Here is a 23,548-nt window from a genome sequence, read left to right as displayed (position 1 = left end):
TAATAAAAATGAACATATCAAACCCCCACCCCATCATTCTTCCACTTGTCTTCCAAAAAAATTGAATATCGTCACTATCAACTTCTGTAGCATTTGTAACAAAATTACAGAGCTTTATGCCTGGATATCACAGAATAACCCTGATATTCTTGTCATCACAGAAACCTGGCTTATGCCTATCATTAAAGGTTCTTGAACTACTCCCTGCAGGCTGCAGTATTATCAGATCTGATAGGCCATACATGAAAGCAGGAGGGGTAGCCTTAATTTATCCATGTTCATACATCTCCCTATTCACACAACATCCCCAAATTCCAAAATGCCAAAAAACTAGTATCCCTGCTAAACTTTAACAATAATAAACAGCTCTGTTTTTTATACTCTACATTCTACCTGGAAATATTATAACAACTGTAAAAGAAATCTGCTCCCGGACAACTAATTATATACCTTATGATAAAATCATACTAGGAGATGTAAACATTGACTGGCAATGCCTTACATCAAGACTTTCCCGACTTTCCCTCAGCTAGTATACACCTTTATGGTTACACACAACTTATCAAAACACATACTAGATTTAATAATACCAACAGTAAAGGTTCTTATTCTAAATTAGATACTGGTCTCTGACCCTAGTAAATTTACAAGCTCTCAAACTATCCAAACTCACTTAGTGACCACCTTCCAGCTTATTCCCATAGAAATATCACCCACCAACCTAACACTCACCAACTTAAAATAATCCAAAACCTTTCTAAATTCAATATAGACTCCTTCATCAATATTTTGAAAGCCTTTAATTGGTCTTTCCTAAAAACTCTTCCACTCGACGAGGCAGTCAATAGTTTTAATACCTTATTCTTAAGTACTTTAAACAGCAATGTCTCACTCAGCAAAAGAGGAGTGAAAATTAACCACACACAATGGCTCACTACCCAGACAAAAGTTACAATGTCTAACAGAGACAAAGTTTAGAAACAGTGGCTTAAACTTAAAGCTTCCTATAACCTGCAACTTTACAGAGAATTGTGCAATCTGAGTAAAAACAAATTAACTTAGATAAAAAACAATATTATAGCCATTGACAATTTCAACTCAAAAATGACTCCCAAAACATTTGGACATCAATTCATACCCTGTTGCATCCTGGCTCAGACAAGGAACCCAACCTTTATCATAATAGTTCTGCATTAGAAATGACAACCTCATTTAATACCTACTTTGTCCAATGTATTACCTCCCTAACTAAAACTCTTCGCCCACATCCAGTGCTTCTACCACCCCTTCAATAACACCTAGATCTAGTAAATCAGCAAACAACAAACAAAACCAAAACCAACATTCTCCATACACCATACACAATACCACTTCCTTTACCCCCCCCCCCCCCCGCAGTAACTCCCGCTGAATCTAATTTACCCTCTATAACAGTTGTTAAAAACTTCCAGTTAGGACTTGTCTCTACATCAGTAATAAAAGAAACTTCTACATAAACTCAAACCTTCCTCTACTGTAGAAGACAACCTCCCACCTGAACACCTAAAGATGGCTGCCAGTGCCATAGCATACCCAGTTTTTGTCCTTATCAAAAGATCAATATATGAATCCTGTGTACCCTTACTATTGAAAAAATCCTATATTATCCCTCGTTTTAAAGGTGGCATCTCAGCTGATGTCTCCAACTTTTGGCCTATTGCAATATTATCACATCCTTCAAAAATTCTTGAAAGACGTATTCATAAGCAACTCCTCCACTATCTTCTACAAGAACAGTTCTTAGCATCAACCTAACATGCCTGCTGCCCAACACACAGTATAATGACTGCCCTCCTATTATTCATTGACATCATAAACAAATACAGGGACTCAGGCAAATTCATTTCCTCCTTATTTCTTGACCTGTCAAAAGCTTCGATGCAGTTTTGCACCCTAAACTCCTGTATAAACTTTCTCACCTTGACTATTCCCTTCCTCATTACTGTGGTTCAATAGCTATTTAAGTGACAGACTCCAGTTTGTGAAATAGCAGATTACTCTCTCTCCCTATCTGCAAGCCTGCACTGGTGTCCCCCGAGGCTCTATTCATGGTCCCCTCCTCTTTAATATCTTTATCAATGGTCTCTACACCTCTGTAAGTCCAGCCTCTCTTATACAATAGGCTGATGATTCTACACTTACAGGTGCATCTAATAACTTGCTTCAACTCCTCTATATCATGCAAGAAGTTTTTCCTCAGTTGAGAAATGGCTTCATAATGCCCAACCACTACACAACTCTAAAAAAACAAAATTACTGCTAATTTCCCCCAAATCAAATGCACCTGATAAAGTGAATTTCAAAATCTTTTCACTAAACAAAGCTAAAATTGAAGTAGTCTCCCATACAAAACTTCTTGGAGTGATTATAGATGATAACCTTAAATTTGACCCACATGTTCAAAAAAACATAAAAAAGACTCACCAAAAATTAGGAATCCCCTACAGGTATGCAGACATCCTTAGCATCACCACCAAAATTACTTTTACCACTACCTACCTTCTTCCCATCTCTCTCTCTCTTATATGATGCACCCATCCTAATCAACCTGCAGGCTACAGTTAAAAATAAGCTGAGGGCATGCTATAATTAGGCTGCAAAACTTGCCGCCACCAAACAGTACTGCAGCCACCACTATAATGTCCATAAGGCTTTGAACTGGCTTCAACTGCCTCAACACTTGGATTACATACAGCTTATCACTAAACATAACATTATTTAAAAAGCTGATGACTACCCTACTTTCACTCCTATTCTCCATTCCTATCACCCTGACAGACTACTTCAGTCTAATGAACATCTTCTCAGTGTATATAAACCCCACAAATCATCTGGCCAAACTCTCTACTCATACCCTGTCACTAAAAAAATGGAACTCTACCCCTCTGCATATTATATTTACCTCTAACCTCTCTAACTTCAAACTAGTACTAAAAAAACTACCTAAATAAAACTTGTCTCTGGACCTGTAATACTCCAGGCTAAACTAGTCCCTCCAATTTTCCACTACCAGCATACTTTAACAATATTCAGAGAGAACAAATTAGTAAAATCTATTTCTCAGACAAACATCAAATATATTTTTGCCTAGGCTATATTATCTAGATATATCTGTTCCAAAGAGTGTACTCAGTGTGTTTAATGTCATCATTATTAAATGCAACCTGTAAATACTCTATTGACAATGTTCTTTTTCAACTTGTTACAGCTGTCCAAATACTTGCATTATGTATAGGTTCACACTGTAAGAGCTGAAGATGAATTTTTACTTGGTTAATATGTCATTCTTCTATATTAAGCTTTGTATAACTTTATTTAACTGTAAACATAGTATGCTAATATGGAGATTTTCTCCCTAGACCTATGCTGAAAATGAGATATTATCCAAGTCATACTTTTCCTGTAAACAAATGCCAAGTAATAAATAAAGGAATGATAACCATGCCAGAGTTACAGAACCATCACTGATGCATGTGACCAGGATGTACAGTGCCTGGAAACTATTCAGGACTAGTGGAACCATGTAGGTAACATTTCACTGCCTTCTACAGCTATCTACAAAGTTGTATATCACCCAATTTTCTGTGCCTATAGTTTACTGTACGTTTCTTTTCCTTTTTTAACACTTTTTCATTTTTAGGCTATGGTAAAAAGTCATGCATTATTGCTTCTCCTGCAATTTACTTTAGCGTGCATGATTTTAATGTTACCATTGTTAACATTTCACCTTTACAATATGTTTTCTTGCTAAGATTTTGTACATTATGCTGTTTTAATAATTTGTTTTAATACATTTGGTATGCCACATTTACATTTCCTAGGTATGCTCCGGATTTTGTTAATATATGTAATGGTGGTTGCAGTATATGAATGCATACTATGACATTCCGTCATATTATAAGACATGTCTGTGTAGTGACTGGGCATATAACAACTGCCCTCAGTGTACTGGGCATATAACGGCTGTCCTCAGTGTACTGGGCATATAATGGCTGTCCTCAGTGTACTGGGCCTATAACGGCTGTCCTCAGTGTACTGGGCATATAATGGCTGTCCTCAGTGTACTGGGCCTATAACGGCTGTCCTCAGTGTACTGGGCATATAATGACTGTTCTCAGTATACTGGGCATATAACATCTGTCCTCAGTGTATTACTGACAGTCTTTCTCCTTTAAGTTAGTACTTTTCTGTCTTTGTTATACTGTACTGTTCTGTTGTCCCTTTAGTTGTACACATTTTCATCTGGTGTCACTACATGTCTATGTTTGACACACATCATGTTTACACTCAGGTGCCTTTTCAGATGTGTAATAATAGTAATAATAATAATAATAATAATAATAATAATAATAATAATAAATTATTATTGTTATTATTATTATTATTTATGTTCGATTTACATACCTTCATAAACCCATGCCCACAATGAAATACATTTAATCTGCAGTGTACCTTGCCTTTCTCAATACAATGCTTCTGATAATTTCAGCCCATATAATGCCCACTACACAAATCTTCAATGCAGGGGTAGAGATGCCATGGTTTTCAGAGTGACTTATTTAGTTAATTTCTTGTAAAAGCAAGTAGTATAAATGGTGTGGCTGCTTGTTTTCAGTAAGAAACTAGCTAGTAATTAAAAATGATTAAATGTGGAGAATTTAAATGTTTAAGAACAAATGGAAGGTAGAACTGTTTAAAATCTATGCCACTTTACATGTAGTTCGAAAAGAAATCATCACCTCTTCATATGTAGCACCTTTTTGTTGGGTCAGCAGGTGGGAACTGTTCACAATGTCTTTTTAGTCAAAATATATACTGAAAAACGATACTATGTTTACGTAACATTTCTGTATTCTTAAGAATAAGTAACAAAGCAAATTTTCTTAAGTTCTTGAAGAGTGCATTGTTATGTGACATTTTAATTCCACTATTTCCTTACTGTCTTCTATGTATTTGTAATATATGGTGGAGAGCTAGGAGTGAAATGGCAAGAATAAAGGTTAATGTTTGAACTATAAAGCATACCATCAACAGAGCCACTTTATAGCCTTCATGGCTGACTCATGGCACTACAGCCTATCTATGACAGGACCTGTCACCAAGTCATACATCAGAATGCAGTTCTCATGTTTCTTAGGAAATGGCAGGGGCTGCAGAACAGCGGTAATTGTGCATAAATCATGTTTAGCTGTCACATTTTGACTGGGAGGCTCAAGACCAATGAGGAGAGATTAAATGATTATTTTTTCTTTGGAGGGCACACAGAATAAATAGGTATGGCTGTAACATTTAAGTTATCAAAAGAAATATACTAGAACAAATCTGGACATTCAAGATTTCAGTATTGCACTATAACAGTTTACAGATGCAACTAAGAAGATAGTTCTTTACAGAAAGACTAGTACATTACTAAACCACTGCTGTGTGGGAGGGAATAAAATGCAGGATAAGGAATTATTTCAAGATGGGTAGGAAGAGGATGAAAAGGATGGGCCAGTTTTAACATGAAGAATTTTTGCACAAAACAGTCAATAGACAGCAAGACTCATTTCTGCTTGTATTAATTCATACATCATTAAGTCAAGTAATCAAAAGCATTGTGAGTTTCAAGATGTCATTCACATGCCAGTCTAAACATGAAGTTAGGATAAAAAGTGGATTAAAAGAAAATCAGTTATACCATAAAGGGTTCCGAATGGAGATGAGCAGCACCATATGAATATGAATGAGGGGGCGCCGCCGCAGCCTCGACGTGCACAGGAAACATGTGCGAATGCAGGGGGCATGAACAAGTGCTCTACGGAGGCATAAACATGCCCCGACACTTGCAAGACCTACTATGCCTACTAGTAGAGCCCGCCCCTAATAGTAAGTCAGTAAGTCAGTGTCCGTGGATACCGAAATGTATGCTAAGCATACAAGAGTGTCCACGAACAGTGAAATAAAATTGAAGTAGTAAACACACAAGCATGTAGTGGAATGTAGAGCCCTGTCCCTAGAACTGTCACAATTAGATTCCCTGTCTCCATGTCCCTATTATACATTCGAATTGCAGCAATATCGAAGGTGTAAGCAAAGCGCAGCATGTCTGCCCATCACCGCCCTCCTCCAAGTGTAGCTTACACATCATATTCATTCAAATAGAAAAAAACATGCAGAATCAACGTGTCAACAGTGTAGTGTTTAGAGCATCCGCCTATCAAACAGGCAGTCATGGTTCAAGCCCAACAATAGCACATATTGTTTTCCATGTGGAATGAATGTCGTTTTGCCGTAAAACCGACATAAGCGTATCACATGAGATATTTAACGTAAATATAATTCAAGCAAAGTGGCACTGTCATAATGAATAAGGTACTAGTAAACAGGTGTAAGCACAAATAAGCATCAGTAAACACATATAAGTACCAGTAAGCAAGTCTGAGTGCACTTGTGCGGGTCTAAGCAGTACCCAGCATAGGAAATGTATATAAGTATATACAGATATATAATATATATATATATATATATATATATATATATATATATATATATATATATATATATATATATATATATATACACATATACATATGAAGAAAGAACGACGTAACAATAAAGCATACAAAAGGAATGAGAAGGGAATCAACAGCAACCCCAGTATTATATAGCGCTGTCAGCGTATGTCATATCAAGCTGGGCAGGAGTGAGCAAAGCACTGCTACTCACACCACAGGCAGGATATTACCAGTGGGAGTAACACTGTTGATTTGCTAAGTCTACTTTACACACAGGGGGTAGTCCCTGGTGGGACTACCCAAAAATTGATCAACCATTTGGCCTTCCGACCATTACACAAGCAAGGGCAGGTATGTTCAAGGACTAAATGGTGGGAGAGCCTGAGAATACGTGGGTTGGGACAACATGCATGTAGGGTCCCTAATGCTCTGGAGAGGGCAATGTGTGGAGGTGTGTCATGGTTGCGATAACAAGTGGACAATGGATGGTATGTGTGTATTTTGAACACGAGTGGGATGGAGGAACTATGGGTATGAAATTATGGAGCCAGGCGTGCCAGGGTTGGATGAGCTGGTTCTAATTGGACTGCCCCATGGAGGTCAACGAGTTCATTATAGGTATATATGCATACACACATGCAGACATCAATATGTAGAAGTACATTCTCTGTAACACATTCATTCCATTTTCAGACATAAATAACATGAATGTGCCCTTACAAACCTCGACAGTAGATAGAATGATAAGTTGTGCAGAAGAGGGGCGGGATGAAACTGCTAAAATGCAGAAGTGTGTACAATGTTCGAAGTCAGTACTGTGCTGAAAATAATCAAATGTGAGGACTTCCCCACACATGGAATCATTCCTGTGATCTGCCTTCTCTGGCAACGCCAATTACTAAACCGGTCTATTTGTAAAAGAAATACGCCGAACACGAACATGATTAGGCTCCTATGTGTAACGTGTGCATTACCACATAGTCATACATATTAATTTATTGTACTGTCATGTTAATGGGAGTAAGGATGTAATGAAGTATAGAGTCTAATCTTGACATAAACACATGCATGTCCCATGTGGGACAACCCAAAAATTGCAAATAGTATTCTTTTGTTCGCTCACGTCACCAATGTTTGTGGACTAAACGTTTGGGAGTTCTGAGGATACGTGGAGTGAGTCAACCAATGGGATGGGTCTATAGGAGTATGGAGTGGCCAATGTGTAGTGGTGTGGATACACTGTGAATCTGACTGGAGAATGAATGACAGCAGTGTTAGGGAGGCGTTGGGGTGTGTGTTTGGGAAATCAGGAGCATGGGTATATGGGTATATATGCAAATGAAGCAGCACAGCAATAGTGTATTGGTTAGAGCAACCCCCTAATGAACAGACATTCCCGTACCGAATCCCACTGTATCACATACCATTTACTATCAGTAATCCGTACATGAACATATTGCAACATCTGTCCACTGTATAACCTGAAAAATATCAGTTAAAAGTTAACTGGAGTGAAGTGTCAGTGTCATAATGAATAAGGCACTAGTAAGCAGGTCAAGCATATATAAACACCAGCAAGCATGTGTAAGTGCATTTGCGCGGGTTATGTATTGCTTTACAGACACACACACATATATATATATATATATATATATAAATATAAATATATATATATATATATATATATATATATATATATATATATATATAGATATATATATACATATGTGTGTGTATCTATATATATATATATATATATATATATATATATATATACATATATATATATATATATATATATATATATATATATATATATATATATATATATATATACATACACACACACACACACATATATATATATATATATATATATATATATATATATATATATATATATGTATATGTGTGTGTGTGTGTGTGTGTGTGTGTGTGTGTGTGTGTGTGTGTGCGTAGATATACACAGATATACAGCTATGATAGGAAACAGCACACAAGAATGACATATGTTCACAGGCTATGCCAATGGAAGTGCCCAAGCAAGAAACATGAAACACGTAGCATGACCTTCCACCCCCCCCTCAGCCGGACACGGGAAACATACACACAAACAATGTAAAGAGTCCACTGCTTCCTAGACCACAGGTAGTATACAACCTGGGGGGTACACAGTGCACCCGTGAATTCTAATCTTGGGACACAGACTGGAGCGTCCCTTGTGGGACACCCCAAAAATTGCCAAGACCAAAAGAAGGTGATAGACAGACCATTCTGGCTGGGGTGTATACATGCTCGGAATACAAGGGTGGGAAACCCTGATGACCCATTGGCTGAGACAATTGTATGAAATGGGTCTCGTGAAGTGGAGAGTGGGCAGCGTGTAGTGGTGTTTCCAGAACAGACCAGGACCCAGAGTAAGGATGGGTGCTGTTGAGGAGGTGCGGGTGGGAGAACTATGGGTAGCTACTTATGGGTCTAGGTGTGCAGGTGTTGGCTGATGTGGGCCTATATGGACAGCCCTAGGGATGTAAGCGAATGTGTTCATTGGGCAGAGGCACTGCCCCACGAGTAGCCACACCCACTATGAGTCCCACTGCAGCAAAGTGTAATCTATATGGCAAGGAACGGAATAACAAGATGTAGACATATATATGTAGAGGTATGCATTTGTATATCTACCCATAGTGACATAGAGATAAGCCTCTTCCTCTCTGTAGTACAAATGTATACATACAGAGACAGACTACAGGTACATACCCACATATAAATATATACATATGCAGACACCCATAGACCCATATGTTGTGAGATATATATATATATATATATATATATATATATATATATATATATATATATATATATATATATACAGCAAAATATAAATATAGATTTATGCATACATATACAGATATATCTGTATATAGTAATGTAAATAGATATATATATGTGACTGTAAATATACACATGTATATAGCTAGGATATGATACAGCAGTTACGAGTAACATATGTTCACAGGCCATGCATATGGGGGTGAGGGGTCCAATAATCAAACGTGTAACACGTAGCATCAAACCCCCCCAGCTAGGCTGGTGAGACATACAGACACACAATAAAGGTAAACACACCACTGCTTCCCAGACCACTGGCAGGATACTACCAGTGGGAGAGACCTGCCAAGTCTAATCTTGAAACATAGACATCGATATCCCTTGTGGAACACCAAAAATTAATGATTGGATGCAGTCCCGGTAATGACTTATCAAACCAGTCTGTAGATGTACACAGACCAGTAGGTTGTGCAAGCCTGATAACCCATGGGTCGACACAACGTACGACATGTGTCCCGACACAGAGAGAGTGAGCAGTGTGTAGTGGTGTGTTTATACCCCACCTGCACCCACAGTAAGGATGAGTGCTGCAGAGGAGTGGCAGGTGGGGTAACTATGGGTATGCAATTATCGGCCTAGGCATGCAAGTGTTGGCTGGCGCAGTCATATTAGGATCACCCTGGGGATGTAAGTAATATTCCGAAATGGGCATAGCTGATGCCCATACCTCTCAACCCCTAAGAGCACATCCACTAGACAGGACATAAAACATTGGGGGAACAAATAGGGACAATACCTCTGAACTGTCCCTGATTTCCAGGGACGTCCTAGATTTCGACTCGGTTTCTAACTCTGCCCCACTTAATCCTTCCTTAAACTAGTGACATTTGGAGGAAAGGTGGTGAATTGCACGTAATGAATAATGACAACAATTAAGAGCTATAAACATCATTTACCTCAGAAAATGCATATGAATTCATATGCTCTGAGTCTGTCAATGTGTCAGGTTAATAGCACCAATAATTTAAATGTGCCCCTGATGTTGTTATGCCATGTCCCTGATTCAGTTTGTATATTTCCCCAATCGTATGAGAGGTCTGATAGGGATAGAAAGCACATATTCCACTGACAACCTTAGAAAGATGATAGAATATTAGGTATGCAGTAGCATGACTCAGTTGAAGGATGTGGGTTCCAAAACCCAATTACTTGTTTGTATTGAAGAGTGTCAGTTCCCTTGTATTAGCCAGATGGGTGCAGATTGTAAGAGGAACACACCAATAATATGAATCAAACTCTGGACAGGCCACGGATTCCGTACAGTCAAACGGCATGCTGTCGCCTAATGGGCAGCCATTCCCAATACTGTAGACATGTAATCCAATGTAATAGGCATCACAAGGTAATATCGTAGTCCTCACTCCGATGCAGGGGCATGAGTGTCAGATGCAAACACCAAATGCAGTGCATTTGCAAGTGCGGGAGCAAGCGGGTGTAAGCCTGTTTGGCCGCCAGTATACGAGTATTACACTGGTAAAGCAATGTAGAAGTTAACTGAGTGTAAGAAACTGTAACCAGAGGTTAGCATTGCTTAGCACCGCTCAAACCCATGCATACCTGCTCACAACTGCATTAATGTGCCTTAATCACACCGTATCCAATGGCCTTGTTCTGCCCAGCAACAAAATTGCAAGGCTCAAAACCAGGAACCTGCACACACAGCTATTGTGATTTATCACTAAGCCATGGCAGATACACAGACATCAGAACTTATCACAAACATATCATCCAGCGCAGTCATTCAACAGTATAGGAAATGTATTCCATCATGTAGATGTATGTGTGTGTGTTTATGTCCAGATATAGATACATACATATATATATATAGATATATCAGGAACATCCCATGTGACAACAAAGCATTACAAAGGAATGAAAAAGGAAACACCAGCAACGCCTGTATTATGTAGTGGTGTTGTCCTATGTAATATCAAGACTCCCTCAGACAGACATGTGTCAGTCATACACACAAACATTTGTACATTGGCCATATACATCACTCTGTGCATGTTATTTACATTAACACAACAGTTCCTGTCCAATCATTATGTGAGAACAGTACTCTTGCAAGGTGCTGTGTGCGACATCATCATCAAGATAAAGGTAAATGGGGTAACCATAGAGGGACTGATAGTGTTGTGTGTACAATGGGGTCATCCGCATCATGTGTTCCTGAGACATTTAGGAGTCATGTGCATACTAGGATCGTGCGCCTGAGAGACAGGGGTGAAGACAACTGGAGTATGTTGTGATGCATATTAAAAGGGTTACATGTCTTCAGTGGACACGTGAGTGAAATAGACAGCTATGTATGGGGCAAATGTTGTTCTAGGAACCGATTGGCCTTTTGTTTCCATAGGGTGAGAGTGGGATGTGGGGGAAGGAGAGTAGGTATGCTCGTGGAGGATAGGTATGGTAGGATGACAGACAAGACAGCATACAGAGTTGGTATATGACACATGTGGGGAGATACACCTTGGACAGGGAGGGGTGTTTGGTATTCACAAGCCCATGAGCCCCCAGATGAAAACAGTGGGACAGAGGTCCCCAGCCATGGGCAGCCACCACTGCATAAAAACAGCTGCAAAAGTGGCAGTGCTGGGGGCTTTCTAGGAGGGGCAGTCTCACCATGTAAATGTGACACTCTGCCCTTGAGATGGCGTATCTGGCCTCGAAACCCCTTATTGAGCCCCCTACGCACCACGTCCTGGACTGTACGACAGAGGACATGTCCCTGTCTGGACCTGCTCCCAGAAGGGGCAAGCCCCATACTCAGTGGTGGTACCACCAGAAGGCGGTACAGAGCCAACAGAGGTGGAGGTCTAAGGCTGGGCCCCAGATGTGCTGGTGCCCGGTGCCATGGCCAACTGAAGTGGGACAGGAGGTTCTGCCAGGACCTCCAAACCCATACAGCCTATGGTGTTGCAGTTTAAACACAGATATGGCTTAGTAATAGTCAACAGCATTCAGGATTACTTACAACAGCATGCATAGATATGACCATCAACCCAACACAACAGATGGTATACATATGCAGAGAGAGTACAACACATGCATATATACTGCATGACATCTGTACAATGTGTAGAAGACTTGTGACTGCAGCTATGAACAATGGCCCATTATTGGCATGTCACTGAGAACCCCAGACAGTGTCTGTCATACCACAATTTCATGTGACATATGTCCAGTCAGGGATGCGATGGCAGTAACTCATCACTATCACCACGTACTGGCTGCAATCCTCACACTCTGCTCCTGCTGTTCACAGATATGTGTTCAGTGAGTAACATAAAAATGGTTCCACACACTGACCACTCCACAGATGGCCTTACAGATGGGGGTCCCTCACAAACAGAGCACTGTCTTGTCAGTTTTAAAACATGCAGAATAGCCATTACCACACACACCTTGTTAAACAGGCAGTTGTCTCAATGAAGCATAGCTACACTTACATGCTGTAGTCATGTCTGGCACATCACCTTCCTATCTTTAGGCTATTTGCCACTGTGTATGTTGTTTGAGGAACATCCAGATATAATCTGTGATGCCATTTACCAAACACCAGATCCAGGTACCACTCACAGCGGCTGTCATGGGCAAACACCAACATGATGTTCCTAAATATTGTACTGTGTTTTTCATGCAAATGGTTATAGGAACATCATCACAGCTGTTCCACATGCAATCAGCTAGAGGAGGACTGTAATAGGTGCAGAGGCCATCACCCAAACATGACCATCACTTACAAAACACAAGCTGCTGCTGAGCAGGTGTACACGTCCACATCCACCAGAGACTGTGTGGGAGGGACAGATAGAGGCAAAGTACATCAGAAAAGGGCTTGGAGACTAAAACCTAAACATTATCTGTTACACACCTACCAGTACAGGGGTTCAAACCCCTGACTGATTAGCCATTACTATTATAAGTGCATGCAGTTACTCCATGTGCCACAAAGCTGTCATGTTGGTGTGCTGTAAGAAGATATATGTGTGTTGGTATGCGACATCTGCAACAGAGATATAGTAGACATACATTAGGTGTAGCACACATGGCTGTCCACATGAACGGATGTCATTGTCAACACAACCACACTCTCTAATGGACTCACATTGACACTCTTTGCTAGGCCCACAAATATACTCCCAAACCACTTAGTTTGCCACACTGCAGTAAAGCACAGGTACTACATGCACCACAGGGGATATCCGGAGGTTCTATGGGCTAGAGCATGTGAACGTGTTTGACATCTGTCAGTATGCCAATGGGAGTTATACTGGGAGTGACTGTGGTTGGGAGCATCATACCCCACACGCAGACACAAGGTGCCAGTACTGACATGCATGTGTGCATTGCTTCATGGGTGTGTAGTGGTTGGCTGTGCAAGATGGCTGTACAAGGCTGGGTGAGGGGTAATCCTTGGCATTACGCCACCCAACAATGGTGTACAGTGTGGTACAGGGGTGTAGTGTCTGCAATGTCCCACACAGATGGATATTGTATGAACTGTCCTGACATCCTGGTTACCATTGTGTATGGCCATAGCTTTGCAATGCATGCCATGTCTGTGTTTGATAGTCCTTGACATGGACATTGTCTGGGATGTGTATGTCCCACAATAATGTACATAGGTTCATAGGTTCATAGGTTCATACTAGGCTATCTGCCCTAGGGCATTTATAAGCCTAGCCAGAATGTGTTTGGCTTTTGCCACCCATTTTAAATTTATTTTGCTATGCCCTTTTTCGAGGTTAGTATACTGTGCCTCTGTCTAACAGTGACACAGAAGTGATACCCGGGGTAAACCTACGATCTCCCATCCACTCATCAAGATTCCTCTTGAAGAGAGTCAATGAGGGACTCTGCCTAACCTGGACTGGGATTTTATTCCAGAGTGAAGGGGGCCTCTGGGTTATGAATCTGTCCGTCCAGCATGTCCTATTTATTTCAGTGCTGAGGTTCAAGTCTCTCGAGCGAGTAGCTCGATGGGATTTGGATTTTCTGAGGTGCAGCATGTCCCTTAATTCCGGGTTGGACATGGCTTTATACGTCAGGTAATTGACGTACAGGTGTACCTGGTTTGGCTGGCACATGTTGTGTACACCGACTGTTATCCTCAGATATGCCAATACTGGCCTAGTGTGGCAGAACCTGCTTATAGTCAGCAGGTTGACCCTGTACCTGCATTTATAGCATGATACATGTATTCCCTGGTGTCAGTGACATCGGTCCATACAGGGCACATGTGTAAGGCATTGTATGGCCTCTGTGGATCACATTTGATGGCACCACATATGTTGCAGGCATCCAGTGGGGAAAATAATGAAGGCACGCTGTCCACAATTATGTGCCTATTGTACTGCTGTACAGGGTGCCGTGCCCTCTGCAGCCCACTGCAATCACACCATGTCTACTATCTGTCATCAATGTGCAGGGTACTAGCAACATAGAGGTATATTCTAGGCAAGTGTGTTTCTGTATGACACATGGGTTCAGGACGTATTCCGGGTAATAGTAGGGTTGCATACTTTGGTCACCAGGCCTTTTGCCAGATGTAGGGGTATGGCTTGCCAACACAGTCCCTTGGCTGACTGACATCTGTACTCCTCATGAGGTGGACATTGTGACATATAAGATGGACACCATATAGGAAAACTACAAAATCTGCTCCCCATTATGTCCAGTGGTTAGACACTCACAGCCACCTCCACACAGGCTCTGATAGTCAGTCAAGCACACACCTACCATGTCCTGGAATAGAACTCCTACCTGACTAGTGTATCACACTACAGTGATTACACAGTTACAGCATGCGCTATGGAGATTACTGGGTTACAGCAGTCCCAGAGGTGTATGTCTAGGTGGGTGACATCAGCAGTATTGCCAAAGGTGGTAATGTGAATTGTAAAGAGTGTGCATACTCTAAAAAGCATAGTCCCTGTCTCAGGCAGACAGAGACACACAAACAGTTGGTCTCTCTTGGAATAGAACCCCTACCTAAATAGTTTATCATATGACAGCAATACGTAGTTACAGTATGCGCTATGGAGAATACTCGGTTACAGCAGTCCTAGAGGTGTATTTCTAAGTGGGTGATATCAGCAGGATTGCCAAAGGTGGTCATGTGAATCGTAAAGTGTGTGCATACTCTAAAAAGCATAGTTCCAGTCTCAGGCAAACAGACACACACACAGATGGTTTCCCATGGAATAGAACCCCTACCTAACTAGTTTATCATACTGGAGTAATACAGTTACAGCACACGCTACAGAGAATACTAGGTTACAGCACTCCCAGAGGTGTATTCATAGGTGGGTGACATCAGCAGGATTGCCAAAGAAGGGCATTCCAAGTGTACCGCAGGTTGTACATGTCTATTACCTGCGTGTACCTGCTGCTTATTGTCATGAAAACACATTTACACCTGCTTAAAAGTGTCTTATGCAGTCCTAATTGACAGTTTCAACAAGGCTTTCATGTCTTGAACCCTGAACTATGCACACTGAGATCACAGGACATACCACTAAGCCATCTGGGTTGTACACATGGTGCATGAAGTCTATAATGCACATCCTACTACAGGTATTCTACAGTACTGAAAACAAATGGGACAGTCCCTCCATGTACATATGTACAGTACCCTTGAATGTACTGTACTCTGTGAAACAACAAAGACAAGTCTACATCTGTACAACTGTCATAACTACATATATATAGATATGCACCTACGGGATGTGTACTCACACATATATATATATGCATATACACAGACACAGCCATAGCTCTATATATATATATATATATATATATATATATATATATATATATATATATACACACACACATGTCTGAACGCCCTTTGTGACACAGAAGGGTTCCAAAGAAACTGATGTGTACACAAAACAGATGCATCTCTTGTGTTATAACATTTAAATCATAAGCAGTTCACCAGAGAAGAGATGGTTGTTGTGTATGTGGAGTTTGGGGTGGAGAATGATGGCTAATGTAATCTACCCCAGGGATTATGGAGTTAGGGTGGGGGGATGATGGATATGGACCTACACCCCAGTGACCGCTTCTGTGTCACTGCTCAACAGTGGCACAGGAAAATAACATACCCAAGAGTAGTCTTGCTTGACTGTGTATTCTTTACCATTCCTAAATATGTAATACTTTGTAGACACCAGTCACCACAGATAGCTACCATGGTGTGCTAAAAGACATTACAAATGTGTATGCCTGGCTACAGGGTAGTCACACACACAAACACGCACACACCTGCCAGTATTGTGCATACACATCTTGCCTATGTAAAGGTAACTAGTATAGTGGTATGCATTTGGGTTATGTGCCACATACACTTACTGATTCAATGTCTGAGCTTGGTGACATCACAGGACAGATTACTTGCAGTGAGGAGGGGGGAAGAGAGAGGTATAGCGGATGACAAGGATAAAGGCCAGTGCAAAAGGATGTATCTCTTTGGAATGCAGCAAAACCCACTGCCATGACAGGATGCAGACACAAATACATACACACAGCCTATGCTGACAGACACTCAGATGCACACAGTTGCCAGTGGTGGTATCAGAACTCCTGCCTATCAAAAGATCACTATCACAGTATTACGCAGTTACAAGATGCACCACAGAGATTGCACATCCCAAGGCAGTCAGACTGCCCTTCTACAATTGAATTCAACAACAGGGAGACTGATAGTCATGAAGTACATAGCTGTAGACCTGTGTGCTTAAAGTAGGTGTCCATTACAACCTGTATGCACAAACAGGACACGCCATCTGCAGGTGGGCCTGAGAGGTATAGTTGTAGCACAACAGGAACCTGAACTGGAGTATGGCCATCTGCGGAATGGACAACTACTATCACTATAAAGGGTTAGAGTGGGCATGCTCATACACTTAGTAGCACAGGGCCATTTGGGATGCACTATGACTACAACTACAGAAGGTTATACTGGGCATGCTCATACACTTAGTAACAAAGGGCTTGTTGGATGCACTGACTCAAATTACACAAGGTGGCAGTGGGTACACTCATAGTAGCACAGGGTTGTTTGGGATGCACTCCGATTCTAACCACTGAAGGCCACAGTGTGCATGCTCAAACACTTACATGTACAGAACACGTTGTAATGGACTCCTATTGTAAACACGCAGGTTTACAGTTAGGTACATCTTACCTGTCAAGTATATATGCACATCATACTGGTTTACTACCTGATACCTGTATGTGGCCTGTAAATGATATATCTGTGTCTGTGCTGTGTGATACACATGCATACATGTACATGAAGTACTGACATATATATGTTACATATACACATTCATGCATGTGTGGACGTGACAGACAATAGATTACCTGGGTCGCTCAGGTGGATGCTACCTACAGCATGTGTTGCACACCTTGCTGCCCTGAAAAGCATACATTGATAGAAGGTTGTGGACAGTGGCATTATATGTTGAACAGTGGCATGTGCAAGCATAATGTGTGAGCCACCTTGTGTAATGGTACTGAGGTGCAGTAGTCAAAATGACCTCTCCCGGCTGTGTTAGTAGTTGTCATTATTAGCAGGACTGCTACCCTAAGTATATCTTACATTGGTCATATACATAAGTTCAGCCGCTGTCTGTCACCTTACATGGGGCATTTGCTACCAAGCACATTAATGCCACACTCAGTGATGTCATGGTACAGGTGGCAACTGCTAGACCAAAACAATGAGCCAATGTCCTGCTGTTATTATGAGGTTGCCCAGTGTCTGTCATTCCAGGTTGTCATGACCAAATGACAAGCCTTCAACACAGAGCACATGCATCCATGTTACACATGTGTGTGGATAATACCTAGGTCGCATTTACCGATATAGCCGCATTCCGAGGCAAATGTCGTACACACAGATGTAACACCCTGACACCTACATGACAATTGCATTGGATGCTTATGCTAACCCGTGATAGATGTGTGGCTTTAGTAATCCATTTGCTCAATGTAGAACCTACAATGGGGAATACTGACATCTGTGCAGTGAGGAACACCTGGCTGAAGACTCTGTAGTGCACAATTGCACTACCACCATATAACTCAGATCCAGACATGTGGGCCATAACAGTGGTATGGACCATTCCAGGTGGTGGTGTACACATATTCATAAAGGCTACTCACATGTAAAGACCACTACTCCGACATAACACATCAAAGATGAGTCAGGTACAGGTGACAGTAGCAAATGCTGCATTCTAGGTTGTATCCCCATATACATCCACCACCATGTTCCCAGACTACCAACACACATCCATATGTGGTATGACATAGTATGGTAGACCACCAGATGACCCTCAATTGGTGGACTGTACCTAGGCCTGCATCAGCTGTGCAAAGTACCCATGTACAGACACAGCTGCATAATGTGTTATGCACTGCAATAATACAGTTTGTAACCAGCTCAGTAGTACACATACCAGGGTCCCTCAGATGTTGTCAGCATTAACACGGTCAACTGTTATTGTACACCAGTAAACAACACCCTCATGGTTGGATATGACCTAACCATACCTGCCCTGGATATGTACATCCCACACTCATACAACATAAATTACATTACCATAGCTTTCATTTACCTTTCTACATACAGGTGGCTACAGTCATTACACACATGCACATGGCAGATAGCATGCTAACAGTACACAAGGTTCAATATCTATATTGACAGAGGTAATATCCCCTCTCTACTGGTCACCCATGACACTTATCATATCATACAATACTCCATGTGGCATGTATGTATTTAGACATGTCCACCTAATGCAATGCCTACAAACATACCCAAATAACAGGACCATAGGACCTACACAAGGCCTGTATTGACAGACTCAGGGAAATCCAGCTCTGCTCTGTATGTTCCTGAGTAGTCACAGGTGATATGTTCATGACATGTACAGCCATGTGTGGTCACAGCCCATGTCAGCAATTGCAAGCCATGCATGCTGTGTGCTGTCTGGACATTAGCCTTAGTACCACAATAGTCAGTACATGCTGGGGTGAGATGTTTACAAGCCACAGACTTTGCACATGCTTGAATGAGTGTACTGCCTAGCTGTAACAGAGCACATTGCTGGCACTCTTCCAGTACACATGAGGTGTGTGTGGCAAATATGATGTGCTCACTGTTGACCATTACAGTGCCCTGGCTTCACCATGGCACTATCAAAGTAACAGTTCGTAGGAGCATGACATGGAATAATGCTGTTTGTGTCACGCTGATATGTGCTGTTGTAATATATGTACACATGGCTACTCGGTGAAAGTGGTGGTGTTCTGCCAGTACATGAATACAACATCCATTATGGTGTAATGCTTGGCTATGTTTCACACATGTTGTGGGGAAGGTGTGGAATGTATCCTCTTGACCTGCTAGTGCACGTACTGATGTAGACTGCATATGTGTACATGTATTGCTGTTTGTGTAGATTCCATGTGTGTGCAGTGTCTGATGTCTGAAGGTGACTGTTGTCTTAGTACATCATGCTGTTGCAATACAGCCTCAACATTGCCAACTGTATATGGTGATATGATCTAAGTACAGTAAGCCATACATGAGGTATGAACAGATGTTTGGACATGACTACTAAGTGGTGGGGCTTCCTTGCAGATGAATGATTACTGAGGACAGCTCACTGGTGTGTTACAACCAGTCCTACAATAACCTGTGTAACTGCTAAGGTCAGGTTTTGTTAATTGAAGTGGAAGACAGACAATGTAGATTGCTGTAAGGGTGACACTGAAGGCAAACCTCATGACACCTGTAACAGTAATACCTCCCCTGTGCATATATTGTGCATATATCAGCACAGTTGTCAAAGGAAAGAGTCAGTAAGCATTGTACCAGATGCGATAGTGCTGTACTTCTGTGGTACCTATCATGAGAGAGGCTGGTGTTTGAGTCGCAGTACTGGCACATGTGGGTGTGTGTCTATATATGTCACGTATGGTTGGGAATACATCTCACATGTTATCACTCTCCTGAACACTGTTGTTGACACCATTACAGAGTGAAGTGTAGAAAGAAAGGCATAGGCAGGTGGTCAAACCTTACACATGTAAAGTGTCTGTATGTGTGTAACATATGTGTATATCTTTCTGAGTGCCAGCGTGTGTGTGTGTGTGTGTGTGTGTGTGTGTGTGTGTGTGTGTGTGTGTGTGTGTGTGTGTGTGTGTGTGTGTGTGTGGCTGTCCATGTGTATGGCTGTCCAGTTCCTGGAGTGAGGCTGTATTTTACCATAGTGAAATGTTAATGCCCCCACCCCCCATCCACTCAAAGCAATCTAGCATCCCTGTTGATATCATCAATCATAGACTTGTATACTAACCGCCTGTTAACATGTACTCCCTGGGGTGTGACCTATTGTTACATAGCCTAATGATGGACCCCCCCCTCCCCACATACACTCACTGCACTGTAGTATCCCTGTCGATGTCCTCGATCTTAGGCCATTCCAACTACCTGTACATATGTAATCTCTGTGACGCATCTTGTAATTGCGTAGTACTATAATGATGATATGCACATAAGCAGGGGTTCTCATCCTAACACAGGCAACTGTGTGTGTGTGTGTCAGAATGTGTGTTACTGTGTCTGCGAATTCCTGAGTGTGTGGGTTTGTCTGTGTTTGCATGCTGTCATGGCAGTGGGTATTACCGCTTCCCAATGAGAAGCCACTGTTTCCACTGGCCTTTACCCTTGTCTTGCGACATACCACTCTTTTACCCACTCCGTGCTCCAGATAACTATACCTGTGATATCACTCACTATGAATGTGACATATCTGAACACCTTAGCTTACTACACAGCTATCATGCTCTTGGATCATTAGAGCAGTAAACATAAATGAAACATGGGAGAATATAACTGTGATGTGGAAGCTACAACATGCATGCAAGTATTGTCATACTGACCTGTAGGTAGTCAACATGTACATATGGGACTCCAGCAAACACCAACATCCCCCGGCACATGCAACTATACCTGAAAGAGGAAGGCAGAATGTCAGGATCAACATGCTGTTAGTGTTGTTACACATAATACATACTGTCAAACGTACAAAATGCACTCTACAACTGCAATACATGGTATGTCTGCTGACTGTCAACACTACTCAACAATATCAATCTACAATTGTCTACCTAGTATGTTCACCCTGTGCATCAGACCATATGAACATGTCCCTGCACCAATGGTATGGATGACAGGGATGCGGCACAGGCATCATCATATGCACAGGGTGATAATGTTTGCCAAAGGCCTAGGCTGTGCCATTGGATGACATCATGTGTGTGTGTTAGGGCCTGTGATATCATTGGGCGTGTGCGGATGTTATGCGTTTGTGTGTTGAGGTGCCCTACATTTGTTTCCAGTATGTGTGTATGCATGCACATAGGTCTGGCATGTGGCAGGCCTACACAGGGGTAATATTGACAGCTGCAGATTGTACAAGGCAGGTTTCACAGTTCACGGTGTCTGGCCATGGCCATGTGACCTGCGCCTGCCAGGGGTTGCATGGGCACTATCAGGCAGAGGTCCAGATTGGGTACTGTCTGATGACACATTTCCACTGGATTCATGTCCCTGTTGGGACCACCCAAGACCACGTGCTCATGGCCTGCTGTGTCCTGGTGTGGACTGCACAGCACCAGCTGCACTGCTGCTGCTACCGCCACTATGGGAGCGGGCATGTGCAGTAGCATCTTCACGTAGACCTTCAACAGGTGATGTAGCTGACCTACATCCACGTGCTTGACGCCTCACTCCCACCAGATGTTCCAGCACAGACATCCCATGCTCGAGGATTGACATACCACGGTCAAGGACTCCCACCATGTCACCCAATCGTCTATCCAACAAATCTGCAAGATGATGGTGAGCATTTGCAAGTGCCTGGATGTTGTCAGTTAATGAAAAGACAGCAGCCGTCTGATGCCTCAGACCTTCTCTGTTGTGCCATTCAGCATGTGCCTGTGCCTCCATTACAGCCCATAACATGTGTCTGGTGACTCCAGCTGATGTGCTTGGTCTCGCAGGGGCATGTTGGCCAGTGGTCCTTCTACGAGCAGTGCTGGGCACATGCCTGTGTGGGACATCACCAGTCTGTTGACTGGGAATATGGTGTGCAGGTACACCTTCCATAGTCACCACACTTCCCTGTTCCATGCTACCACTCACCAACTGTCCTTCCTCTATGGCCGGTGGTGATGGGGTATGTGCAGGAAGGGGAACTGTGTGCGAGGATGAGGGGGAGACAGGTGGAATGGCAACCAATGGCACAGATTCAGCCCCTGACAACCTGCCTGTGCCTCAATCATACTATCATCATCACTGCGAGAGTCTTTGGGGACACTAACATCAGCTGGACTACAGGAGGGCAGTGCACCTACATCAACACCTGTGAGGGGAAGACAAGAACTGTACATTACAAGTTATACTAGACACACACACACACACACACACACACACACACACACACACACACACACACACACACACACAGACAGACACACACACATGCACACAGATGGACAGACACGCAGACAATCAGACAAACAGACACACAGACAGACAGACACACAGACAGATGGACAGACACACAGACAGGCACACACAAACACAGACAGACAGACACACACAGACAGACACACACAGACAGACACAGACAGACAGATGCACACACAGACAGACACACAGACACACATTGACACACACTAACACACACTGACACACACGCTACATGCAGGTGATATGGCAGATGGCAATCAGCTTAGACAATTATAGTTTCAGCTTAGGCAATTATACTGGTACTTATAATACATCCCTGAGTTGCACACAACAGCATGCATGTGTTATAGCAGACAGCATGTGCCTTACATAATTATAGTGGTGGTTAGCATACATCCCTGCATTGCACCGTTTGTGTTAGTAGCCTATGCCCTATACCTGCAACACAATGCATGCACTTTGTACCGTTGCACTGCACTGCAATGGTGTGTGCAACATACACCCCATGTTAACAGACCATCGCTGACCTTTGTACATCTGCCACTGA

Source organism: Protopterus annectens, chromosome 2.part0 (genome assembly GCF_019279795.1).
Source record: "Protopterus annectens isolate FY-2018-M chromosome 2.part0, PAN1.0, whole genome shotgun sequence".
In the NCBI taxonomy this organism is placed as follows: domain Eukaryota; kingdom Metazoa; phylum Chordata; order Ceratodontiformes; family Protopteridae; genus Protopterus; species Protopterus annectens.
This window is presented reverse-complemented; position numbering follows the sequence as displayed.